The following is a 24,272-nucleotide window of genomic DNA, read 5'->3' on the forward strand; positions in this document are numbered from 1 at the left end:
ATAGCAGGTGGGGTTTGGTCCTTGGCTCATGTAGGTAGAGGTGTATCTGGGAAGATGAAGTAGCTGCAGGCGATATGGAGACCGTGGCGGGGGGGGGGTCAGCTGAGGACTATGGCTTGAGGACTCAGGTCAAAGCTGAGTTAATGAGATCGGTGGCACCTGGGGGAGGTGCCAGATCCTCCCTAAATCTCACTTCCTGGGTGTGCCTCTGGTCTCTCACAGACAAGACAGGTTGGCTCCAAGCTGGGCCACCTGCTGACCTCATCCCTGGAAGCCATCCCAGGCTGGATCCTTTCCTCCCCACTTTGGAAAGCTGGCACGTGGCTGGGTGGCCTGGCTGCCACTGGCTCCGCTGCTGCTCTTGGGAGGGCAGAGGCTCCCCTCAGCCTGGTCCAGGCCCCTGTTCTCCCTAGTTGCCATCCTTCGGTATCCTGTTGTTCCCTGGGTGGTCCCTGGACCAGCTGGCCTGTCCTCTTGGTAATGATGCAGGTAGGAATGTGTATGTGGGTGCTGGGGAGGGTTCCAGGCTCGCAGAACCATCTGGGCCTCAGAGGGCTGCTGGCAAAGACCTCCATCCTTGCCCACCATGCGGCCGCTATCAGTGAATATGTGCAGGACATCTAGGTCGTACCAGGTCACTCCCAGGGCCACTCCTGCCACCTGGGGCAACTGGCTAAACACACACCCTCAGGGGTGGTTTCTGCTGCCTGGAGTCCCTTCTGAGAAGCAGTATCATCAGTGCAACTTGGCAGCTTGTCTGCCCAGGGCAGGATGGTCTTACAGTCTTTATCAAAGCTGAGGTATGAGATGGGGTGGGGGGTTTGCAATAATAGACCTAGGGATCAGGGCAGATCCGAGGGATTCCGCAAGGTGCACCTTCCCTGCCAGGTGATGCCTGGGAACTAACTAGAAAAGCTTGATAGAAACAGCTTGCAGCCCTGGTCCCAGTGGTCCAGCTGAAGTGGGGGCAGGGCTTGTGATGCAAAGAACACAGCTTGCCCCTTTCCTGTCCGGAGTGGTGAGCTCCTGTCCCTGCAGAGTGCTACCCATGTCCCCTTGTCTAGCGGACATGGCAGCAGTACTGTTTGTTGGGGCCATCAGATGTCATAGTGAGCAGGACTCATATCAGGAAGATGTGGGTTCTGGGACCATCCACACGGCACAGGCTTGGTTCCTTCCTGCTTATAAATGAGGGTGTCACTTCCCATTCTGTTGGATTACCACGAGGACAAATGAAATATCAGAGTGCCTCTACCTGGTTGGTCCTCAATAATTAATATTCTTTCCTTTTTTGTCCCCGAGGATCAGTACTGGGACGAGCCAGCTGGTCTGTTTAAAGCATGTTCCTGAGGCGTGTATCTCAGCGGCTCACCACAGGAGCTCAAGAGAATGGCCCCTCCTTAAATTTTGCACACTGAGGCCTCTCTGGATTACCTTGGTCCCAGGCCTGCTCTGCCCATGAGCGATTTGTAAACTCCAGCACAGATTTGAAGGTTAAATAACACTTTGGAGGATCCTTTGTGTGTGTGTGGGGGGGGGCGGGTGTCTTGGAATCTACCAGGTGAGTAGACAGATATCCCTGTGCAGTATAGAAATCAGAGGGGGAGATAAACCCACAATGACAAGGACCAGGGGGGACATCTGACTCAAAAATTGGAGGGACCAGCTGAGATGGAGGGCCTCATAGCAAAAGTTAATCAGCAACACAAACATCCCTGTGATGGGATCCCTGCCCAGGTTCTCTTCTAGTTCCATCACCAGGAGGACAATTTAGCTCTCTCCACCCTGCAACCCTGTGGCTATGCCTGCAGCATGCCAACCACCTGAGCTGAGTGAAAAGCTCACCAGATCCTTCCGAAGATCAGAGGCTGGCACGGCAGAGGCAGGTACTGGCCAGGGTCAGCTAGACCCAGAGGGGGATCTGGAAACATGCCTGGCTTAGGCTGTGAGTCCCACAGCTGCCTTACTGCGAGCCCACTGGCTCCTTGCTCCTGGGAAGCGAAGACACCGCAGTCTGCGTCATGCCACTCCCCAGTTGTTTTGAAAGGAAGCTTCCTTAATGAAGGAGAATTGCAGAGTAGCAGCAGCAACACTGGGAAATCACGCCTAGCCTCCCTTGCAGTTGTCACTCTGCTCACCCCCTTTCTCTTTGCTCAAGGCACACATGACGAGACCTTCCACACAGCTTGAGCTCAAGAAACTCTGTGAGCGTGTTTGTCACTGAGCCACTTTCAGCCTTCCATAGGTTCCATCTGTCTGTAAGGCCCTTCCTCAGCAGCAGCTGGCGAGGGGCTAACAGTGATGGGCTTGTTCCTAGGCTTCCAGCTGAGCAGGGCTCCCACAGCAGCTCCAAGCGCTCTTCCTTCAATGCAGACAGCACTGGAGAGATCCTGAGGCACATGTGGGGCCTTCTATGATGTTTTCACAATGTGGTGCCCACCCCAGAAAGTTCTCTCCCTCTTCACCGCCATCCATACCCCACAGCCCACCACCATCTCTGGTTATAGCTTTATAAAAGCTCCAGTTAACTCTAGTAGAAACATCTGGACTAACCATAGTTGATGAACATGGGCAGGGCTACCAAGGGATGGGATGTTTAAGGAGATAAGGGATGGGACCCTCTCCAGACTTTCTGATGCCATGATTAGATAGCAATTGCTGGAGGTTTGATGTCACTTGCTGTTTAAGCCTTGCCCTTCCATGGTAATGCCAGAATCTGTGGAGATGAAAAGGCTTTAAAGGCCATCTGGACCACTCTCACTTTCCTCCCATGCCCCGCTGTCTTCTCTGCCTATTCTGAGATGAAATTTCTGAAACATGGTCCTTGCAATGATCAGTGTTAATTGTCAACTTGACCAAATCTAAAAATCACCTGGTAGGCTGGCCTCTGGGCATATCTGTGGGGCATTATCTAGAACATGTTAATTGAGGTGGGCAGACCTGCAGGCCATTGGGGATGTCACTCCCTGGCTGGGAGCCTGGACTTTGTAAGTGGAGAAAGGAAACTGAGAAACTGCATTCATCACCCTTCTTGACTGCGGATGCCAGATGACCAGCTGCTTCAAGCCCGCACTCCCCTGATCCCCCAGCTATGATGGACTGTGCCCTTGAACTGTGAGCTCAATTAAACTTTTCCCAATAAGTTGTTTTTGTCCAGGTTTTGTTCTTTTCATAGCAACAGGAAAAGAAATGGAGATCATCTTTATTCCAGTTGTGGTCTTCTTGTAAGGGGATTCTCAGTGTGTTGCAAGGCTGAGGGCTGTCTGCATTGGTCCTCAGATTTCCTCTGGGACAGAGCTCTGCACGTTGGCTTAATTTTTATGGGCTCATGCTTTGTGCCAGGTGAAGCATGAAGTGAAATCTTTTCCTGTTGGAATATTACTTTAACTATGCAAAGGTGTGTTACATTTGCTTATGCTGCATTTGTTTAATGATGTAAAGATATGTTGCTTTGCCTGCCTAAGGTACCTGATTGATCTAATAAAAAGCAGAACAGCCAATAGCTAGGCAGTAGATGGATAGGCAGGGAGGGTGGGCAGAGAGAATAAATAGGAGGAGGACTCTAGGCTTGAGAGAGGGAACAAGTGAGAAGAGAGAGAAAGGGAGAGAGGGAGGGAAGGAGGGAGGGAGGGAGGGAGAGAGACAGAGAGGCAGAGAGAGACAGAGAGAGAGAGGGAGAGAGAGGGGGAGAGAGAGACAGAGAGAGAGAGAGAGAGAGAGAGAGAGAGAGAGAGAGAGAGAGAGAGAGAGAGAGATGCCTGAGGCCAGCCAGGAATCTGCCCATCAGCCAGTCAGGGAGCAGGATGTACAGAATGAAAGAAAGGTAAAAATCCCTGAGGCAAAATGTGGATGAAGAGAAACAGGTTAAATTAAGTTGTAAGAGCCAGCAAGAAAGGAGCCTAAGCTAAGGCAGAGTATTCATAACAAATAATAAGTCTTCCTGTCATGATTTGGGAGCTGGTTGGTAACCCGAAAGAAAGCCTGCTACATCATCCCTCTTCTACCATAGCCTGGATTATGCCGGAAGGTGGCTGGCATGTACACGGATGCATCTCTCTTCCCGAAGGATAGGTAGGCCTAGTTCCTTCATGTACAGATTTGGAAGTGCCTTGGGTTGAATGTGAACTTTTGGGACCCACTTCATGTCAAACTTCTTCCTTGAGAATTGGACAGGAAACATGAACATCTCAGGGTCCAGCATGCTGGTTTATGAAGGTGATCATTTATCCTGAAAACCCTGTCTAGTAGGTAAAATTCAGACTTCTAGTAGTCAGTAGACTGGCAGATCACTGACTGCACAAAGCCCCGAACTTAGGGAAAGGCTAAGGGAGAAGACAGCTCAGCTAGTTCCCTTGGCACTCCAAGAAATGTAAAGAAGACTCAGTGACTGAGGAGACAAGGAAGCCAGAGAAAATGGTAGTACTACACCCAAGCAGTGGGCAGATGCTTCTAGGAGAAGGTGGGTCAGTGGACAGGATAAAACTAAGAGGAAGGAGGTGGAGGGAACAAGGCAGAATGATGATCAAGCAGAAATCAAATAGTGAATCATGTGATGGTGGTGGTGGTGGTGGTGGTGGTGTGGTGGTGGTGGTGGTGTGTGTGTGTGTGTGTGTGTGTGTGTGTGTAAAACAGGAAGTTGGAGAGGTTAGAGATTCAGCATAGGATCCCAATGCTTGGCATAGCTGCTCCTCTTGTCTTTCAAATAAAGACAAGGCTGAATCCTTAGGGGACTCTCAATGGATAGAGAGCCATTGTGGTAGAACTTCAGGAGACCAATGCCTGCAGGACAGACATCTTGTTTAGTGTGCATAGGTATGTCTGGCCACCAGCACCTTCACTGAAGTCAAGGTAGGAGGTGTTATTAAGGGTGGCCAGGCAGTCCTTTGCCTCATCAAGAAACTGCCCTTTGCCCTTGTCTACTGAGACCAGTGGTCTGCATCTTGACTTTACAATTCCAGTTGGGTCTCAGTTCAGCCTCCATGGCCCGAGGCAGCAGCAGCAGCACTCTGGACCTGCCCTTTCTCCCTGACAATGTGGTTCGGAATGACAGAAGCTCTGGGTCTCTCTGGACTAACCCTTCAGGGACACATCTCCCTGCTCCAGAGCCTTCCAATTCTTTTCCTTCACCTCTGGGCCAGGTTTCCAATTTGTCGGTATTTTCCATTTCATTTCCTTCACACTCACCTTTTCTCCCCAGAGAATCATCTGGGATTTTAGTTTTCTCTGTTGGAATGAGCATTGTCTCTGTATCTCAACCATCCTTTTCTCCTGCCCCACAACATTGTTAAATCGACTACCTCTTGCTCCTGGCTGTGTCTCTAGGCTGGGGAGGAAAGGCTGGTACCCAAGGGCTCTGCTCCAACGGGTTGGCTCAGTGCTGCTATCATCAGAAAAACAGGGTACTTCTGTGTATGGGATGGGAGCTTGGAGAAGCCTTCACATCATCCCTGGTGGTCTGCCCAGTATCCTGGCAACCCACAAGCTATGATATTCCCACAAATCCCTGGCTGGTGGAGACCCCAGCCTCTATCCTATTGCCTCAGGCTGGACTGGCTCACAGCCAGTCTGCACAGATTGAGGAGGGGTGGTGGTGTGGAAGAAGTCAGCTCCCTGAAGAAATACAGAGAGAGAGAAGTCCTAGCATCTATCTTCCGTCTTCTCCAGTTCTGGAATGTTCTCTGGGGGAATGAATTGGTCTGGCTTAAATCTTTTCCCCTGTCATTTTAGATGAACTTATCTTAGAAAAAAGAGATCTGGGTGATCTGGATGTGTTCTCTTGGGCCACTGAGTCTGACTGATCACCTGAAGGTATTCCTATGTGTTTCATTATTGTATCCATCTGACTCAGGAATTTGGTTCAGGTCTTACAGTCATTTTCATCTCTCTCTCTCTCTCTCTCTCTCTCTCTCTCTCTCTCTCTCTCTCTCTCTCTCTCTCTCCCTCCCTCCTCTGTCTCTGTGAGTGTGAGTATGTGTGTGTGTTTTTATGGGTAAGTTCAGATGCACATGTACAAATGGAAACCAGAGATTGATGTCAGATTTTCTTCAGTCTTCATCTTATTTATTTATTTATTTATTTATTTATTTATTTATTTCTTGAGACAAGTCCTCTCCTTGGCCTACAGCTCTCAGATTTGCTTAGACTGGCTGACCAGCAAGCCCGAAGGATCTGCCTGTCTTCCCCTCCACAGTGTTGGGATTACAGGTGTGTGCTTGCATCCAGCGTTTTTACGTGGGTTCTGGGGAATCACATTCAGGTGTTCATGTTTGTATCAGCTGACTGAGCTGTTTCCCCAGCTCCTGCTTGTTCATCTCACACAATCCCCAGGAGTAATGCAACGACAACAGTATCTCAGAGAGAGCAGAGCACTGGGGACTGTTTCCCGGGTGATGAGACCATGATATCAACTGAAGATTCTGATCTGGGCTCTATTGCCAGAGAGATTTCAGAGCAAGGGAAGGTGCTGGTCTGCGTATTCTCCCATTCACTGAATTATTCATTTGAAAATGCTTTCTGACTTTCTAGCCTCAGTCAGTCATTGTGCAGAGCACAGGGAAAACTGGAGTGATGAAAGCATGGGGCTCATTCCCAAAACACTTGAGTCTGGATAGAGAAGTACCTACAGGCGCGTTTTGCAATGCTACATGATAACCCATATGTGACAAAGAACAGTGACCATGCCTGGGGCTTCAGTGAAGGCATCAGACAGAGATGACATTGTAACCAGGCCTCTGGAGGAGTTCTACAGCTGTCGAGGAGGGAAAGTTGGGGGACAGGGTGAGGCTTGAGAGATGACTCAGTGATTAAGATCACTTGCTGCTCATCCAGAGGGTCTGCATTCAGGTTCCCAACACCCATGTCTGACAGCTCACAACCACCTGTAATTCCACTTCCAGGGGATTCAGGGATCTGACACTCTCTTCTGGCCTTTTTGGACGCGTGCACATGCATGCATGCACACACACACACACACACATACACACACACACACACACACACACACACAATTTAATTAGGGAGGAGGAAGAATAGTGTGAATAATGGGTTCAGGACATATTATCCCCCAAATATGGTGCCTTCACATATTGAGTATCATCTGCTGAAGGAGTATGAGAAGTTGACAGAAGCAGAAAAATAAGTCACTCTGTCCTTCCCCTGTTGTTCCTCCCCAAAGAAGGCAATATAACAACATGTGAGAGGTGCCCCTCCTATACCTACAAGGAAAGATGCACCCACTTCCTCATGATGAAGAAACACAGGATTTGGGATGGGCAAGCCTTGCAGAGCTCCCCCAGCTCACCATGCTCATCTTAGACTCTGCCCTGTCCTGTTTCTCCATGGCTGTGCGCTTGTCAACAGCCCTGCTGAGATGCACAGCTGGATTAACTAATTTGCTAGGCTTTTATTTTCTTTCAGAAATATCTATGTCAGATATATCACAGGTTATAGATTAAGTCTATATATTCTTTTTTTTTCTGCTGATCTGTGTTCTGTTATAATGTAAGCCAGCCAGTTTCCTCTGATATTATAGCATGGACTAGCTTGTCTGTTTGATGTTTTAATATGAACAACCAGTCCACTGGATGTCAGAGTATGGACCAGCTGCTCATTTTGATGTGGTGTATACTACCCTGTTCATGACAGTCACTTTCCATGGGGTTTGTCTCTATGCACCAAATGACAGAATATGAAGTTATAAAATGCATCATCAGTTATTTCAATCAAGTGATATGTGTGATTAGTGTGGCCAACTGTGATGGTGAGTCTTTTGCCAACTTGACACAAACTGGAGTCATCTGAAAAGAGGGAACTTCAGCTGAGAAAATGCCTCCATCAGATTGGCCTGTAGCCAAGTATGTGGGGCTTTTCTTGATTAGTGATTGATGTGGGAAGGCCTAGCACACTGTGGGTAGATGGTGCTGTATTTTTTTTAATAAGCTGAGTGATCCATAAGGAGCAAGCCTTAAGCAGCACTCCTCCATGGCCTCTGGGTCCTGCCCTGCTTGACTTCCTAGCTTAGCTCCCCTCAATGACAGACTGAAGTAGGGTCATGCAAGTCAAATAAACCTTTCCCTTCCCAAGTCACTTTTGGTCATGGTCTTTACACAGGGACAGGAAACCCAGCTAATAAATCAACTATGAGTGCTGGGGCACTTTCCATGTGGTACTGAATGCTGTTCATAAAGGTCAGGGACATCCAACCACCTAGAGAACTCAACAGGTATGACTCTGGAGCCAGGACTGTCCTCCATGCCTCACTGAGCCAATGCAGAAATCTTCCTGGAAAAGAACAGAGAGAGCTGCTTATGTCTGAGCTTGAGTTCCCAGGCGCCCCAAATGTGTCCTAATTCAAGATTTAGAGACAAGGAGAACATAAATCCATCCGGCTCTGGGCCAGAGGAGGGTGGATGTTGGTGTTTGCTCTTTAATCAATAGTATTAGGTTTTTCGATGGATGGATCTTAATTTGATAATCTCCCCAAGGAGTCATTGCTTTTGACATGGATGTATTACATGCTTTCCTGGCTACCAGGGAGACTGGGCCAGCTTCCCAATGGAATGGGAATGTTGCTGTCTTTATGTTTTCTTTGTTTCAGGATCCAGGAAGGGGCTTGGTTTGCATCACAGCTTCAAAGATTCAGAGTTGGAACAGATCCCAGTTAGTTCAGATTCTCTGCCCCCGGAAAGACCACACAGAGTCCTGGTAAACCATCCTCTCTGGGTGAAAATACTTTGTCCAAGAAGAACGAGGTTTTTCATATCAGAGGAGCCTCAGATTGCACCCTTAGTTGTATTGAAGTCATTCAAGCTACTGTTTGTATTGTACTTCATTTATTCTCCTTATTTCCCCCACCGTTTAGACCTAGCATGCTCACCATGGAGAAACTGGAGAGCCCTAGAGGTCCTGGATGTCCCCGGAGGGCTGGTGGTGGGACATTGGCACTGATGGTGAAGAGTGCATAAGCCAGTGCCAACTCAGACTGAGCTGAGGCAAGGGATGGGCTGGTGGTGTCCGGTCAGCTCTCATGATGTCCTCTTCTCTAACAGGGCTCCACCCTGCAGCTCTTGTCTTCATTCCACCACTACTAAAGTCATTCTCTGTTTCCACCACTGGAGTGTCAGCTCTGCAAGATCAGCGACAGGGCCTTCTGCATCACCAAACCCTCTGCTGCATCAGTGGTGTAGAATCGATACGTGAACGGATAGTTTATGCTTCAGAGAGGGTGTGAAGGGCAAATATCTAGAATGTATAAAGAACCACAAAAATTAAACACGTTCCCCAAATCTTCCAATCAATATGTGTGTTGATGAACAGAATAGATACTAACAGTTCTCAAGAGATGGAACACACATGGCCAATAAATATGTGCCAGTGTTCAACATCCTTACTAGTCAGAAGTCTGTAAATTAAAACTATTTGAGATTCCATACAACTCTAGGCAGAATGGCTACCATGAAGAAAAAAGAAAAGAAGAAAAGACAGCCAACAATGGAGAGGATGTGGGGCAAAAGAACCCTTATTCACTGCTGGTAGGAGTGTAAACTGATACAGTCATTATGGAAATCAGTGTAGGAGGTTCTCTAAAAACTCAAAATAGAACTGCCATAGTCCTTGCTATACTACTTCTGGGCGTATCCACCAAGCACTCTGGGTCCTACCCCAGAGATATTTGCTCATATGTATTCATTGATGCATTCTTACACTATGTAAGAAACAGAACCAACTCATATGACCATCAACAGATGACTGGGTAAAGAAAATGTGTGTGTGTGTGTGTGTGTGTGTGTGAGAGAGAGAGAGAGAGACAGAGAGACAGAGAGACAGAGAGACAGAGAGACAGAGAGACAGAGGAGAAAGGGACAATCAGGAAGAAGGGGGAGGAGAGGGAAGTGCAGGAGGAGAATTGACAAAAATGAAGTATTATGAAAAAGGCATAATGAGGATTGGAGAATTGGCCTAGCAGTTAAGAACAATTGCTGCTCGTCTACAGGACGTCAGTTCAGTTCCCAGTACCTACATCAGGTGGCTTACAGTCCCCTGTAATTCCAGCTCCAGGTTATCCAGCACTCTCTTCTTGCTTCTCTAGGTATACACACACACATACACACACACACACACACACACACACACACACACACACACACACACACACACTGAAACGAAGAAATGCCATAATGAAACCTATTACCATGCCAATAAGAAAGTAATACAAAGAAAATTAAATTAAAAACAAAAAAACTAGAAAAAAGTTATTCCTGGGCTCTAAAGTACAAACTAGACATGTATTTTCCTAGATCCACAGTTCAAAAATTCCATCCTAGTCATTTTAAACATTTTTTTACCTGACAATTTATTCTTACCAAGCCTCAGGTCCTCATCTATGAAATACACTCCTGCCTTGAGGGCTGCTGTGAATAATTATTATGCAAGACGATACTTACAGGCTCTGCTCCCTAAACTAACACACTAAGTAGACATGAAGCGTGGAAGATTTGTCATGCTTAGTCCTCATCTAGTGTACATTGTTCCCTTTCATGTGTTAATCAGAATGGAAGACCACAGAAATAGCTATGTGCTTGAGGCCCGGACAACTGTCCCTTCACTTGGGACAGTGACTGCTCCAAGAACTGATCACAGGATCCTAAAAGGGGTAATTAGGGTTCTTTCTTTTTTTATATCATTTTTTATTTTAATTTTAAATAGCTTGTTTTACATGTCAATCCCAGTTCCCTCTCCCTCCCCTCCTCCTGCACTCCCCTAGGGTTCTTTCTTAAGAATTCTGTTTGTGCTAAAGATGGTGGTGGGGTGGGGTGGGGACAGGCTATGAGTAGTTCAATCATAGTTTCCTGTCAAGAAGGAAGAACAAAACAAAAAATGGACTTTCTGCAGATGAAATAGAGACAAACAGAAAGAAGACACAGCTTTCAAGCCCTGACGGCAGGGTACCCAGAGCTCTTCCTTCAGCCTTTGACACTACAGTTGTCTTCTTTAACATGTAAACCCATATTTTGCTTAGAGTCTGCTTTCAGTCATAGCCAATCAACAAGTTATTCTTGGTCATGTGTTCATTAATTTAGCCTCTGATATATTCAAACAAGGCTTTTTGAACATAAACAGAACTGCTATGAAATAAAGGATTCGGCTCAGCTTCCTGGGAGAGAGCGTCCAAGCCCTTGGAATTTTCCCATGATGGAAGTCCCTTTGCTATTGACGGGTACCCTAGGTCACATCTGAGTTTCTACAGAGAAGATGACTCAGGAGGGGGCTGCTTATGCTGAGGATTGGCCAGCCAGTTGTTTAGAGAATGTGACTTCAAGCCAGACACCACCAACTTGACCTCCTCCAGGGAGGACAGGGGCTGGAGATTGATGTCAGGTCCATGGTCAATGATTCAGTCAATCATGCCTATATAAGACTATGCTGGGTGGTGGTGGTGCACATCTTTAATCCCAGAACTCTGGAGGCAGAGGCAGGAGGATCTCAAGTTCAAGGCCAGCCTGATCTACAGACTGAGTTTCAGGATGGCCAGAGGAACACGGAGAAACCCTGTCTCACCCTCTGTGCCCCCCCCCCAAATAACCAAAACCAAACAAAAGACTCCAGGAAGAATTCTGGGTTATCAGAGCCCAGCACAGCTTCTTGTGACAACTATATTGATGTACCTGGAGGCTGATATGTCCCAGTTCAAAGAAAAGAGGTTAGGGACAGCTTGTACTAACCCAGTATCCCTTCATTTGGCTGGTCCCAATTTGTATTCCTTATCCTAAGGCCATATGCACAACACTTTGGCAAGTCTGTAAATCAGTCTAGAGAATCATAAAACCCGATGAGGTTGTGGGAACTCTGGCATTAGTAGTCAGTTGATCAAAAGTGCAGGTGCCATCTGAAGTGGGAACAATCTTGTTGGAAATGATGCTCTTGATCTGTGGAGTCTAGTGTCAAGTCAGAGTATTATTGTAGTGCTGTGACAATGGCACATGTGATCCTGTCATCCTACCATATATATATGTATGAGAGAAAAAAGGTATGGCTTTTCAACAAATAAGAGATTTATATAAAGATGCTTATAGCAGCTTTGTTATTAATAGTCCTGAGTCAGAAACAACCAATTGGTAGGTGGCTAGATAGATGAATAGTACTATAGGCACTCTGGAATTATACTACCATTAACAAGAATGAATAAATGAAGAAATATGCAACATGGATGAATTCTAAAATAATTATGGCAAATGAAAAGCTGCACATAAAAAAGAAGACTATAGAAAATACATCTAAGCCAGGTGTGGTGGTACACACCATTAATCCCAGCACTCGGGAGGCAGAGGCAGGCGGATCTCTGTGAGTTCAAGACCAGCCTGGTCTATGAAGTGAGTTCCTGAACAGTTATGGCTGTTACACAGAGAAACCCTGTCAAGAAAAAAAAAGGAAAAAAACCAACAAAAAAAACAAACAAAAATCTATACTGTGTGCTTTCATTTTTATAAAACTTTAGGAAATACTATGTAATCTATAAGAACAGAAAACACACCTGGGGTAGATGCAGGGATGGATTATGGGCAGAGGGAAATTTTTGGCGAAGAGTTATAAAATCTTTTACTTAAAATTTTTAGTTCATGAGCCCCAATCTCTAGCTGAGTAAGAAGCTGTTGATGACTTCTGGGGGAAGGACAGGCAGTTTTCTTCACGGGCATGGCTCCTAGTAGGTCAGCCATGTTCCAGTGGATGACCCCATATCCATGAGTATATGTGCAACACAAATTGGAGTTGATGAGTGTGTTGACTACTCTTGACACAAGCTAGAGTCATCTGAGAGGAAGAAACTTCAATTGAGAAAATTCCTTTGTAAGATCAGGCTGTAGGCAGACCTATAGGCCTTTTTCTTCATTAGTTATGGATGGGAGGGCCAAGCCCATTGTGGGTGACTCAAACCCTGGACTGGTGGTCCTGGGTTCTATGAGACAGCAGGCTGAGCAAGCCAGTAAGCAACACTCCTCTGTGGCCTCTGCATCAGCTCCTGCCTCCAGGTTCCTGCTGGGTTTGAATTCCTAACTTGGTTTCCCCTCCAATGGACTGTGCAAGCCAAATAACCCTTTCTTCCCTAAGTTGCTTTTGGCCATAGTATTTCATGACAACAGTAGTAACTAACCCTGACTAGGAAAGTAGGTCATTAAAAAATAAACTAAACAGGACATGAAGTTAGAGCGGAGGATGAATCTAGGAGGAGTTAGGGAAAGGAATAGGGGTAAATAGAGATTATACAGATGTATGAAACTCTCAAAGAATTAATAAAAATAGTCAATGTACTTTTTATTATTGTGCATGTGTTTGATGTGGGTGTGGTGATCTGGGGACAACTGGGGAGTCTGTTATCTCCTTCCACTTTCACACATTTCTGGGGATCAAAGCACTTTGACCCACTGAGCCATTTTGATGGCCTTTGGCTGATGGTTGTGCTCACTATTTTCATTATAGTCAAAACCTATCAAATTGTATATAGTTTTTCATACGCAGATCACATCTCTATAAAGCTCTTACAGATAACATGGTAGCATCTATAACAGGGCTAGAACTCTTGCTCTGGTGTCTCATTGGTGGCACAGACCTAACCAAGTGGGAACTCCTCTTCTGACCTGCCTCCTGCTCATTCCTGTTGTGCTGGTTACAATCACCCAGGACCCAGAGTCACTCTTTGTTTCCCCTGCCCACGAAGAGTCAAATGGAAATGAAATTCTAGTCATTATTTCTTTACCGCTTCTTAACCCTAAGTGCTACTCTCCAGACTAGTTAAGGTGGTCATTCTCTCACCTCTAAACTCTTTCTTAGCTTTTGTTACTGTCCTGAAACACCAGAGGCAAGCTGCTCATAGGAAAAGGGAATTATTTTGCTCACAGTTTCACTGGTTCCAGGGTGTGGTACCTGGCATTGGATTAATTCTGGTGAGGACCCTGGTGGCTACATCTCATCATGGCAGACAGCCATGGAGAGTGCATGTGTGAAAGCAAGAGATTGCACTGGGCTACAGAGAACCAGGGAGGTGGAGTTCCCAGTTCCTTTTGAAGACACATTCCCAACTGACTTGAAGATGTCTCACCAGACTGCACCCCTTAAGGGTTCCATCTCCCAACCTTGCATAGGAATCCAGCCTGCACCAAAGGGAACCTTGGGAGACAAACCACATCCAAACCATAGCAGCTCTCTGATTTGCTGATCTCTGGTCTTACTATTCTACCCCATTTCTTCCCTCCCCCCCTCTCTCCCTCCCTCCCTCCACTCCTCCTTCCCTCCCTCCCTTCTCCTCCCTCCTGAGTCAGTGACCTTATGAGTGTCTTGTCTCATACCCAAGAAGGATAAGGAGTGAGCAGATGGAGTGTGGGAGGGGCTCTCAGGAAGGAAGACCTCCGTGCTGCTCTGCCTGGTGGGCTTTCATGGATCTTGTGGAGGGAACTGGATAGAGACTGAGGTCATCTTCATTGGAACTGATCATTTTTGAGCTCATCATAGGCTGAGCTGGTGAGAAAGCCACATGATTTATGCACACTCCCTGAGCCCGACCAGAGAGCACCGCTTGTCAGGTTAGGGGATGGGTCACATGTGCTACAGGATGAGCTCATGATCCACCACAGGCTGTGTCTCTTACTGCCTACAGGGGGCTCTCTTCTGTCTCATAGCCCCTGAAACATCTCTAGTCTCTGTATTCTCATGAAAGCTACAATCATTACCTTATGGTCTTCTGTTTGCCCACCAGGCCACATTCTCTACAAAGAAGGAACCCAGGTCTGTTTGGTTAACAGAAATACTGGTCATCAGTTTCAGGATTGCTAGGACCAATGTGAAAACATTAAGCAAGTCAGAGGTACCCCCAAATACAACACCACAGTGCAAGGGAGGAAGAGAGGGATCTTGTGGGAGGAAGGCTTCCAAGAGGGAAGGCACATAGGAGCAGGGCCAGGCCTTTTATGTGGTGACAATGAACTGAGGAGAGCAAGAAAGTGTACAGCCAGTGTAGAGACCAGAGCAGCTCCCTTTACCCAGCTGATTGGTGTACTGAATGGAAAGACGGGACAGCAGGGGAAATGCCTGGAGGCTAGAACTTGGAGGGTGTGAAATATCCAATTAGTTGGTGGCCAAGGGGAGTCATTGAAGATTTTTGAGCAGGTGAACTACATAATCAGCTAAGCTCCTCCTGCTGATTCCTCCCATCCCCATTCTCTTCCCTCCCTTTCTCCTTTTGTCCCTTCCTTCCTTCCTTCCTTCCTTCCTTCCTTCCTTCCTTCCTACCTCAAGGATCATGATAAACAACAGACATTGGAAAGGAATAGAGACCGGAAGTGGACATCCATAGCTTGGGTCATTGTCCAAACATTTGGGTATCAGGGTTGAATAGAAAACAGGAGAGTCCGTTGTGAGAGCCAAGGTGGAATAGAGACGCACAGCCCAGGCCCGACATCTGATTAGTCAGGGAAGATGAAGGAAAGACACCATGGGAGAATGAGTCAGCGCTTTCAACCGTTTCCCCCCAAGGATGACTGTATCTTTATTAAGTATCACCAAAGAGCAGATTTGGTAGGGAGTCTGGACTGAGTCAAAGAGGGGAGAGTGAAAGCATTTGGAATGAGTTCAACCTTTATAGCCACATGAATGCAATTCCCGTGTTCTTTGATCAAGAAATTCAGAGACCTCTTTCCTGCTGTGCTGAGTCCTCTGGGAGCCCCTGCCAGTCAAGAGGAAGGGAGATTCGTCTTCTTCACTGAGAGATTTTTTTTCCTTCTGCAATAAATAACAATACTAAATTGCAAGCGTGTGTGTGTGTGTGTGTGTGTGTGTGTGTGTGTGTGTGTGTGTGTGTGTGTGTGAGCATCAGGACCCAGCTCCTCAATCCTGCTATTGTGTTCACGAGCTGGGTAATTAGTGTCTGATAGTTTTAAACAGATGGGTCTCTCTGGCAGCAAGGATTACAGCTTGAAATCAATCCTGAACAAATATTATATTAATTTCTCAACTCTCTCTCTGTGGACAAAACGGGTTCTTTGCCTGCGAACGCTGTAATGACGAGGACATTAATATTAGATCAGTTAGAGATGAAACGGAAGTGGTAGAGGAGAAAGAAGGGATGGAACTTACGGGGCGCTGAGGGGAAGAGGCAGATGCTAAAAGTTTCATGGTGCTGGGAGCGGGAAGAGGAATTGTGAGCGCGTGCTGGGCTGGTGGGGCTGGTGGGAGGACTGCTCTTCAGGGTCTCACGCTCTCCAACTGCTCTGGTTCAGCTTGACATTGGCACCTGCTTTGATAACACCGAGGGCTTGTCAGGCCGGCTGGGTAGCCTCTGATGTTTGTTTGGTCTGTGAGAAGAGACCAGTTCCACATAAATAGGTCTGCAGGGGGCCTGGCTAGACTTCTGACTTTCCAATCAAACCCAGCAATCTACAATTCAAAAACAAACCGGGCTGCCTGGAGCGAGCCTGCAGCCCCACCCCACCCCCCCTGCTTCCACCACCTGGGTAGCCTTTTCCCTACCTAGACAGTTAAAAGAGAAAACCTGCTGCCTGAAACCCCACCCCCACTTAAGGGTGAGTGATGACCCTCTTTTCTCCTTGCCTTCCGGAGAGCTGAGTCCGGGAAGCTTTAAACGTATGGGCTGCACTGGAGAACGAATGCTAATGTAGCCCTCTCCCATTTGTCTTTAGCTTTCCAGGCTCCTCTTTTCATCTTTCATCCAGCCTTACCTACCTAACCACGCTCGGCTCAGGCTGACGTTAAGACGCGGCCTTAAGTAGCAACTGTGCCACTGTGGAAAGGGCACAGACCTCGGGGGTTGATTCTGCTCTGCTGATGAGCCAATGTCTGTGTGCCTCAGTTTCCCTATTGGCAAGAGAAAGGAAAGTGGGGGTAAGGAAGAGCCAATATGACAAGAAGCCCAAGGTCAAGTGGGGTCACAAGAACATGCTGCTTCCTTCTGATACTGACCCCTGGGACTAGGGAATAGGGGCGAGAGAATCCTGCAGGTGCGTGTGGGACCTGAATGCGATAACAGTAATGCGGAGTACCACAGGAGAGCCTGCTGCAGTTGCGGTGATGTCATCTCGTGAATAAAGGAGCTCTGAGGACTGGCCGCTCAGGGAAACAGAATAACGTAACAAGAGCGAAAGTCTGAGAGCAGCTGTTATGAGTTTTGTGTCTTACCTGACTTGCAAGCTGACATAGTAGCCTGCCATAGTTTCAGGCACGCTGGCAGAATGCATGGGCCTCCTGGGTCAGAGACAAAGCACGCTATTACGCAGCAAAGGAAGCAGCGGGAGGGTTAAGGTTAAAATGGCTCCCCTGCACCACTTCCAACAGTGGGACTGCAAGATGGTTAGGTGACAGGTCTTTACACGTGCCCAGGTGGTGGGGTGTGCTCCTGGAGAAAACATCGGGGAACCTAAAATGCTTTCTGAGGGTCAGAATCCTGGCCTGACGTTTGCCCCTTGCCCCAGAAAGAGATGTTGTTTTTAATACTAGGCTTTTAGCTTCTTCGCCTTTGCTTTGGAGAGACGCCATCTCTGTCTCCCAAGGCTGTTGGCTGTACAAACATCCTTGAGGAGACAGTTCCCAACAATTAATTAGCAGGCTGCACAAATGCAAAAGGCCTAGGGAAAATTCCTTCCCAAGGGAAGGCCATCTCTAGAAGTAGGGCAGAAAGCTTTCAGAACCTCTTTGTGACTTTAGCTGGGAGCCACAGGTGATGTGCACACACACGCGCACACACACACACACACACCACCACCACCACCACCACCACCACCACCACCATCACCAACTGCCCCTATCTTAGGAAAAGGTCTTCGCCACTCTCTGTGACTGAGAGCAATTTGGCTTTTAACTGGTGATGGGCATCACCAGGAAGCCACTAGAAATATACATTCTCAGGTTTGGCACCAGTAGAGCATCAGACATTCTGGAGGTGAGGGGTGTCCTGACCTTCTTGGTAGCTAATGCTCATCTCAATGTGAGACCTCCAGACTAGATCTGCCCAATCTTGCTCTTGCTCTGTCTCTCAACAGTGGTTCGTCAGATCTTCAAAAACCTGAGGTTCTTTGTCACTTGAGGTCTTTGCCAGCTGTGTTGCTCCCTTTGCCTAGAACACTGTTCCTTCCCAAAAGTTCTTATGGATAAGTCCTACTTATTCTTGTTTTCTGGTTAGTAGTCACCTCCTCCAGGGAGTTTGTTTTGAACCCCATTCCTAAGTCTATGCAAGTTCTCTGCACTCAGTGATCTATTCATTTGTTTATGTGTCTGTTTGTGTGCATGCAGATGCACGTGTGTGTACATGCAGATGCATGCATGTGTACATGCAAGTCTATGTGTACATGTGTGTATTCAGGTACACAGATGCACGTGGTGTGTATGCATGAGTATGGAGGCCACAGGAAAACCTCAGGAGAGGTGTTGTTGCTCCGGTATCATCCACCTTGATTTTTGAGACAGATCTTTCCTTGGCTTGGAGCTCACTGGCTAGCCTAGGCTGGCTGGCCAGTGAGTTTCAGGGATCTACTTGTCTCTGCCTCCCCAGTACTGGGATTGCAAGTACAAGCCACCACACCTGTCTTTTTTTATGTGGGTTCTGGGAATTGACTTGGGTCATCTTGCTTGTGTAGCAAGCACTTTACCAACTGAGCCTCTCCCCAGTCCCTTCACTTAGTGCTTTGGTATCCTCTCTTTTTCCTCATGAAAATGACCCACTATTGATGTTTTTCTGTCGGCTGCACATGAGTCTATGGATACTTTAATTATCATCTGCGACCCCACAGCTCCGCAGCTAACACTCCACTGGCCACTCAGGCCTCAGCCTGAATGGTCTTCTGGTCCCTCGGGTCTGGCTCTGCTGAGGATGAGATGTGAAAGTTTAAACCAGGTCTCAGTTGTTCTATTTACCGACAAAGATTTCGAAGTCAGATGTGAAGTTGAGAAGCAATCAGCTGACCTGTCTTGAGATGTGTCTCTTCTCTCATCCCAAACCAAAAGTATAAGCCAAACTCAAGTCCCTCCCTTTCCTTCCCGTGCATCTTGTCTGTCCAAATTGCTGGCTTCTTTCTCTATGGCCAATTCCAGTCTGCCAGCTGCTACCTGATTCCAGGTAAACTTTATTTAACAGTCTCAGAGTATCACAGTGCTATCAAAATCCCTCAGCGTGCTATCTTTGTCCCCATTGCCTAGTCACCTCCTGTAAAACCATGGTTTGGGGGGGTTAGGTTTGGGATTGGAAGGAAGCAACCAGCCTCAGCACTCTATTCCGACCCCTGCTCCAATTCACATCCCTCTCATGTGCAATGCCATTTATTCCATCCCATAGATCTTAACTCATCCCAGCTTTGACTCCAAAGTCTGAAACCCAGAGTCACATCTAAATACCATCTAAATCAGATATGGATGAGACTCAAGGTATGATTCATCCTGAGGCAAATTGCTCTCCAGCTGTGAACTTGTGAAATCAAACATTACTTGCTTCCAAAATTCTATGGTGAGGCAGGCATAGGATGGCTGTTTTCATTCCAAGAGGGATAAATAGAAAAGAAAGAGGTCACAGGTCCCAAGTAAGTCTGAACCCCATGCAGGGTAAACAAAAGTAAATCTTAAAGCTCCCTCTGGCTTGATGCCCTGTCTTCCACAGACTGGGTCCTGCAGACTCTGGGTGGTCTTGCTCTCTTACTCTGTGGCCTTGCTAGTGGATTTAGGCCCGGGGTTCACATCCTCTGTGCACTGGCAGAGATGGCACTGCACCGGTGCTTGCCAGAGGGGTAGCCACTGATCTATACCACTCCACCACTCCCAGGCCTGCTGGAGCCAGCCTTCGGACAGCCAAGGGATTTGGAAGGTGGTGGTCCTGGGCAGTATGCATTTGGCCCCCTTGGATATCTACGGCCCCTCCTTTGAAGCCATTTTGCTTACAGGTCTGATTCTCTGGGCCTGTGATAGGAGAAACAGCACAGCTCCAATGACCTCCAAAATGGTCTTTCATCACAAGCAACAGCTGTATAGTGTCCACTATCCTCACGGAGTGAACACTCGGTCACACCCTGGGTGTTTCTTTTGACCTGCTTTCTTACTTTATTTTTTACAACACAGACTGAATCCCCCAAGTCCTGCTTCCCTTTTGATTAGAAATTCCATCTTTAAACCATTTTTCTCATCTCACATTCTATCATAGCCATTCAAGAGAATTCAAGCTGTGCCTTCAAGACTTGGCTTAGAAATTTCTTCAGCCAATATGCTATTTTATAGCTCATAAGTTCTACCTTCTACAAGACACGAGGGCAGGAACACAATTCAGGCAAGCTCTTTACCATCTTTTTACAAGAATCACATTTCCTCTATTACCCACAGTCACATTTCTTATTTCTAAGACTTTACCAGAATGGCCCTTACTGTCCATGTTTCTCCAAACACTCTCTACGTGACCACTTAGCTGTTCTCTGGGAACACTGACATTTCCTCTATAGCTCGCCTCTTCTCTGAGCCCTCTTCATGATTGGGCTTTATGATATTTCCATGGCAATGTGGGCTTTGACTGACAAGTGCCTCAAAACCCTTCTTTTTTCTACCTACTACCAAATCCCCAAGATGCTTCTACAGCATTAGGTATTCAATACAACATCAATCCCACTGCTAGGTACCCACTTTTGTTTGTTTGTTTGTTTTGTTCTAGTCTACAGAGGCTGCTATCCCAAATGCCACAGATTTGGGTGACTTTTAAACAACATGAACGTATTACTATTGCATTGCTTGTCATCGTGTAGATTGGGAAGCCTAAGACAAGATGCTGGGAAATCCAGTGTCTGGTGGTAGTTGCTGCCTGCTTCTGAGTTATTTTTTCTCATTTGTCACCACCCCCGCCCCCAATGGAAAGCAAAAGGGAGCACTCCATGGCCTCTTTCATTCAAAAGGATGCTAATCCCATTCTGGTGCAACAGTTACCTCCCAAAGGACCATTTTCTTTTCTCCTTTCTTTCTTTCTTTCTTTCTTTCTTTCTTTCTTTCTTTCTTTCTTTCTTTCTTCCTTCCTTCCTTCCTTCCTTCCTTCCTTCCTTTCTTTCTTTCTTTCTTTTTTGGTGTTTTTGAGACAGGGTTTCTCTGTGGCTTTGGAGACTGTCCTGGAGCTAGCTCTTGTAGACCAAGATGGTCTCGAACTCACAGAGATCTGCCTGCCTCTGCTGGGATTAATGGCATGTGCCACCACTGCCCGGCCAAAGGACCATTTTCCTAAGACCATCACTTGGGGGCAGAGTTTTGACACATGAGCCCTGTGGTGGACACAAAATCAGGTCAAATACCACTGGACTCTCTCTTCACCTGGAATCAAGCAAGGGCCACACTCGTCTTTCATTTAATTCCAATCCAGTTGGGGTGGAGACTGTGGAAGATGTCATCACTGGAACCCTGAACCTTCTACATCTATGTGACCTCCTAGGATGTGACTTCCTAGGAACACACAGATGAAAGTTGAAGGACCTTGCTCTATTCTGTCTGCTGTAATTCAAGGGATTGCCTAAGGGAAAAGAGCAAAGTCCAAAACCTGTCCCCCTTTGGGGGCACACAGTGCAGGTCAGCGTATCTCCTGGGGCTGTGGGTCATGGGCCTGTGGGTAGGAAGTACCACCTAGATCCTAGAAGACTAAGAAGAGAGAGAAGAGAGGAAAGTAGCTCTCTCTTCCTAAACTGATGGTGTGGCACTGGGGCTTCAACTCACTCCTCTCATTTAAGCATGACTTAACTACCTTGTGACAGTTAATCCCTCCCTTTCTTACAAATGAGAACAGAAGCCCAGAAGGGCCAAGACAGCCTTCAAGAGCACCGAGCTTCCACATGGCAAAGCTAATGTTGTAGATGGCTCTATCCAACATAGGGCTTCATGAGTCCTCTCTGGATGTGCATGCAATGAAGAGTTGTCAGAGGCTAAAGGCTTTGCTAGGCCAGCATTAGTGGATGAGTGAGAAGACCCATGACAAAGAAGCCAAAGATTCCACCATGCAACCCACATGCTCATTCTCCTCTGTGTATAGAATGGAAGAGACGTTCGGTTGTATTATTTTCAACACCCTTCCCAGATCTGGCATTCCCCAAAGCCCCTGTGGGCTGCTTCCAAACCCTACCAATCCTGATCAGACAAGAGCTGAGTCTGACTCACCCTGCCTAGTAGGGGGTGAAGGGTCAGTCCTTCACCTGACACCCTTCATTGACCATCCCTGCAGCTTCCCACTTCACATCTAAAACAAAGAAAGGGAGTGAAGATAGCTGGGTAAGGAACTTGAGAAAGACGGGCACCCTTCACCCCACCTCTATTACTAGGTACAGCCCATTAGACTCAACTATGGCTATACCTGGAAAATACGAGCTTGATTTGAAAAAATGCTGATGACCAAGTCTACCTACTAAGATGCTGATTAATTGCCCTGGGCATTGGCATTTTTGAAGAAGAGTAGTGAGGTCCTTCCAAACTGCATGGTTCTTTAAAAAAAAAGCGTGTATGTCTAAATGTGTACACGCACGCATGTGCGTGCATGCGTGCATGCGTGCGTGTGTGTGTGTGTGTGTGTGTGTGTGTGTGTGTGTGTGTGTGTGTGTAAACCACAGCATGTTTGTGGAGATCAGAGGACTACCTGCAGAAGTTGCTTCCCTCCTTCCATCATGATAGATCCTAGCAATTGAACTCAGATCATCAGGCTTGTCAGCAAGTACCTTTACCAACTGAGGAGGCAGGGCCTTTATTATATCTGGAGCTCAATGAGTTGGCCAGACTGGCTGGCCAGCAAGCTCCAGCAGATCTTCTTGTGTCTGCCTCTGTGCCGAGGTTACACACACACACACTGCCTGAGCTTGGCTTGTATGTGGGTTCTGGGGGTCTCAGAGCTCCTTATTTACCCAGCAAACACTTTGTCTCCTGGAATATTCATGTTTGTCTCTCTTCCCAAACGCCAAGCTTTCTGTGGCTATGGGGTAGCTAAGAAAGATAGGTAAAAAGGAAGGTGACAGTTTGGTGGGCAATATGACACCTACTAGCCAGGTCTAGGGAAACTAGGGTCCTGGGGTTGCAGACACAATAGGATGAGGGTGTGAGCTACTCACAGCAAGGAAAGGCCATTTACCTGAGCATCCTAGAGACAGCTGTTGGGCGGGCAGTCTTGCAGGGCTGATCCCTTCGTTTGGCCATCAGAGTGAGGGTGACAGCTCAGTGCCAGTGGAGCCAGGGCCCCTTGAGAATGTCTGTTATGTAAGGCCCTCCCCTATAGCACTGGCTAATAGGCCACTCCAATCCATGCAGCTGGGATACAAAGGACTTAAAATCTCTAGCCACAGCTGCCCAGAATATGTTGGTGGGAGAGGACAAGCTAAATCCCTGTTTTCACTCCTTCCCCCCAAATGGAACTCACGTAAAGCCTTTAAACCACCGGCTTTTATCTGTTTTTAGTGTCCAATTTAGGGCTTTGCAGGGGCTCCCTCCAGGGCTCTCTCAATGGATTTATATCACAGCCAGATAGCATCTTCGAAAGCTCATCTGAACTGGAAAATAGAGAAACATCCTTCTCCATTGTCAAGTGACAAGCGATGGCACCCAGGTTGCCGGCGAGAGTGCACAGGGGATCCACTCTGGATGCTGTGGCTGGGGTGTGCCTTGCCAAGGGAGGGTGGCAGCTGGGTAAGAAAGGAGGGGAGCACTTCCAGCAGGGGCCTGAACTGCCTTCCCTTTTTTGGGTATGGACTCTCCAATCCTGAAAGTCTTGAAACAAAGAAGTCACTGTCCTCTGGGCTTGTCACCTGTAGGCAAGAAGATGTCAGCTCCCTGGCCAACCACCAGGTGCCATTTGCAAAGAAATGTTCAGGGAGGGTGATGGTAAGGATGCCTGCTCAGGCTTGCCTGGCAGGAAACAACAGTTCTTCTTTGTATTACTAAGCGGGCTTCTTTAGCTTCCCGCAGGAGCTGCATTAACCCTTACTCTCTGTCCAGTGGTCTCTGGGTAGGGTATTCGTGGGCTCTTTCTTTCCATGCATGTTTGTTGAGCATCTGCTATGTGCCAGGTAGTGTCAAGGATGATGAGTGTGTGTATGCAGGGGGTGATGCTGGGGGAGCAAGCACTGCAACACACGAGTGGTTAGAGCCAGAGCCTGGCCTGTGGGCTCAGGGGTCTCCCCAGACTGACCGCCCAGGAACTGTGGGCGTCCCTCGCAGGAACACGCAGCAGAAGCTCCTTTACCTGAGACTGAGGATTTGTTGGATTCCCAGGACACTCCAGGTTTATG

At 47.4% G+C, this 24,272-nt stretch overlaps 2 long non-coding RNA genes across 2 annotated transcripts; one reads left to right on the forward strand and one right to left on the reverse strand.

Moving 5' to 3' along the window:
• Positions 1 to 122: 122 nt before the first annotated feature.
• Positions 123 to 9,284, forward strand: LOC110340756. The gene is made up of 3 exons (XR_002382561.2): positions 123 to 489; positions 8,597 to 8,703; positions 9,048 to 9,284. It is a non-coding gene; the product is annotated as an uncharacterized LOC110340756 (long non-coding RNA).
• A 6,163-nt stretch (positions 9,285 to 15,447) lies between these two features.
• Positions 15,448 to 16,833, reverse strand: LOC121133552. Its single transcript, XR_005870428.1, has 3 exons — positions 16,729 to 16,833; positions 16,123 to 16,340; positions 15,448 to 15,768 (listed from the first exon to the last, which is right to left on the reverse strand). It is a non-coding gene; the product is annotated as an uncharacterized LOC121133552 (long non-coding RNA).
• Positions 16,834 to 24,272: the final 7,439 nt, after the last annotated feature.

This window comes from Mesocricetus auratus, unplaced genomic scaffold (genome assembly GCF_017639785.1).
Source record: "Mesocricetus auratus isolate SY011 unplaced genomic scaffold, BCM_Maur_2.0 Super-Scaffold_100022, whole genome shotgun sequence".
NCBI lineage: Eukaryota > Metazoa > Chordata > Mammalia > Rodentia > Cricetidae > Mesocricetus > Mesocricetus auratus.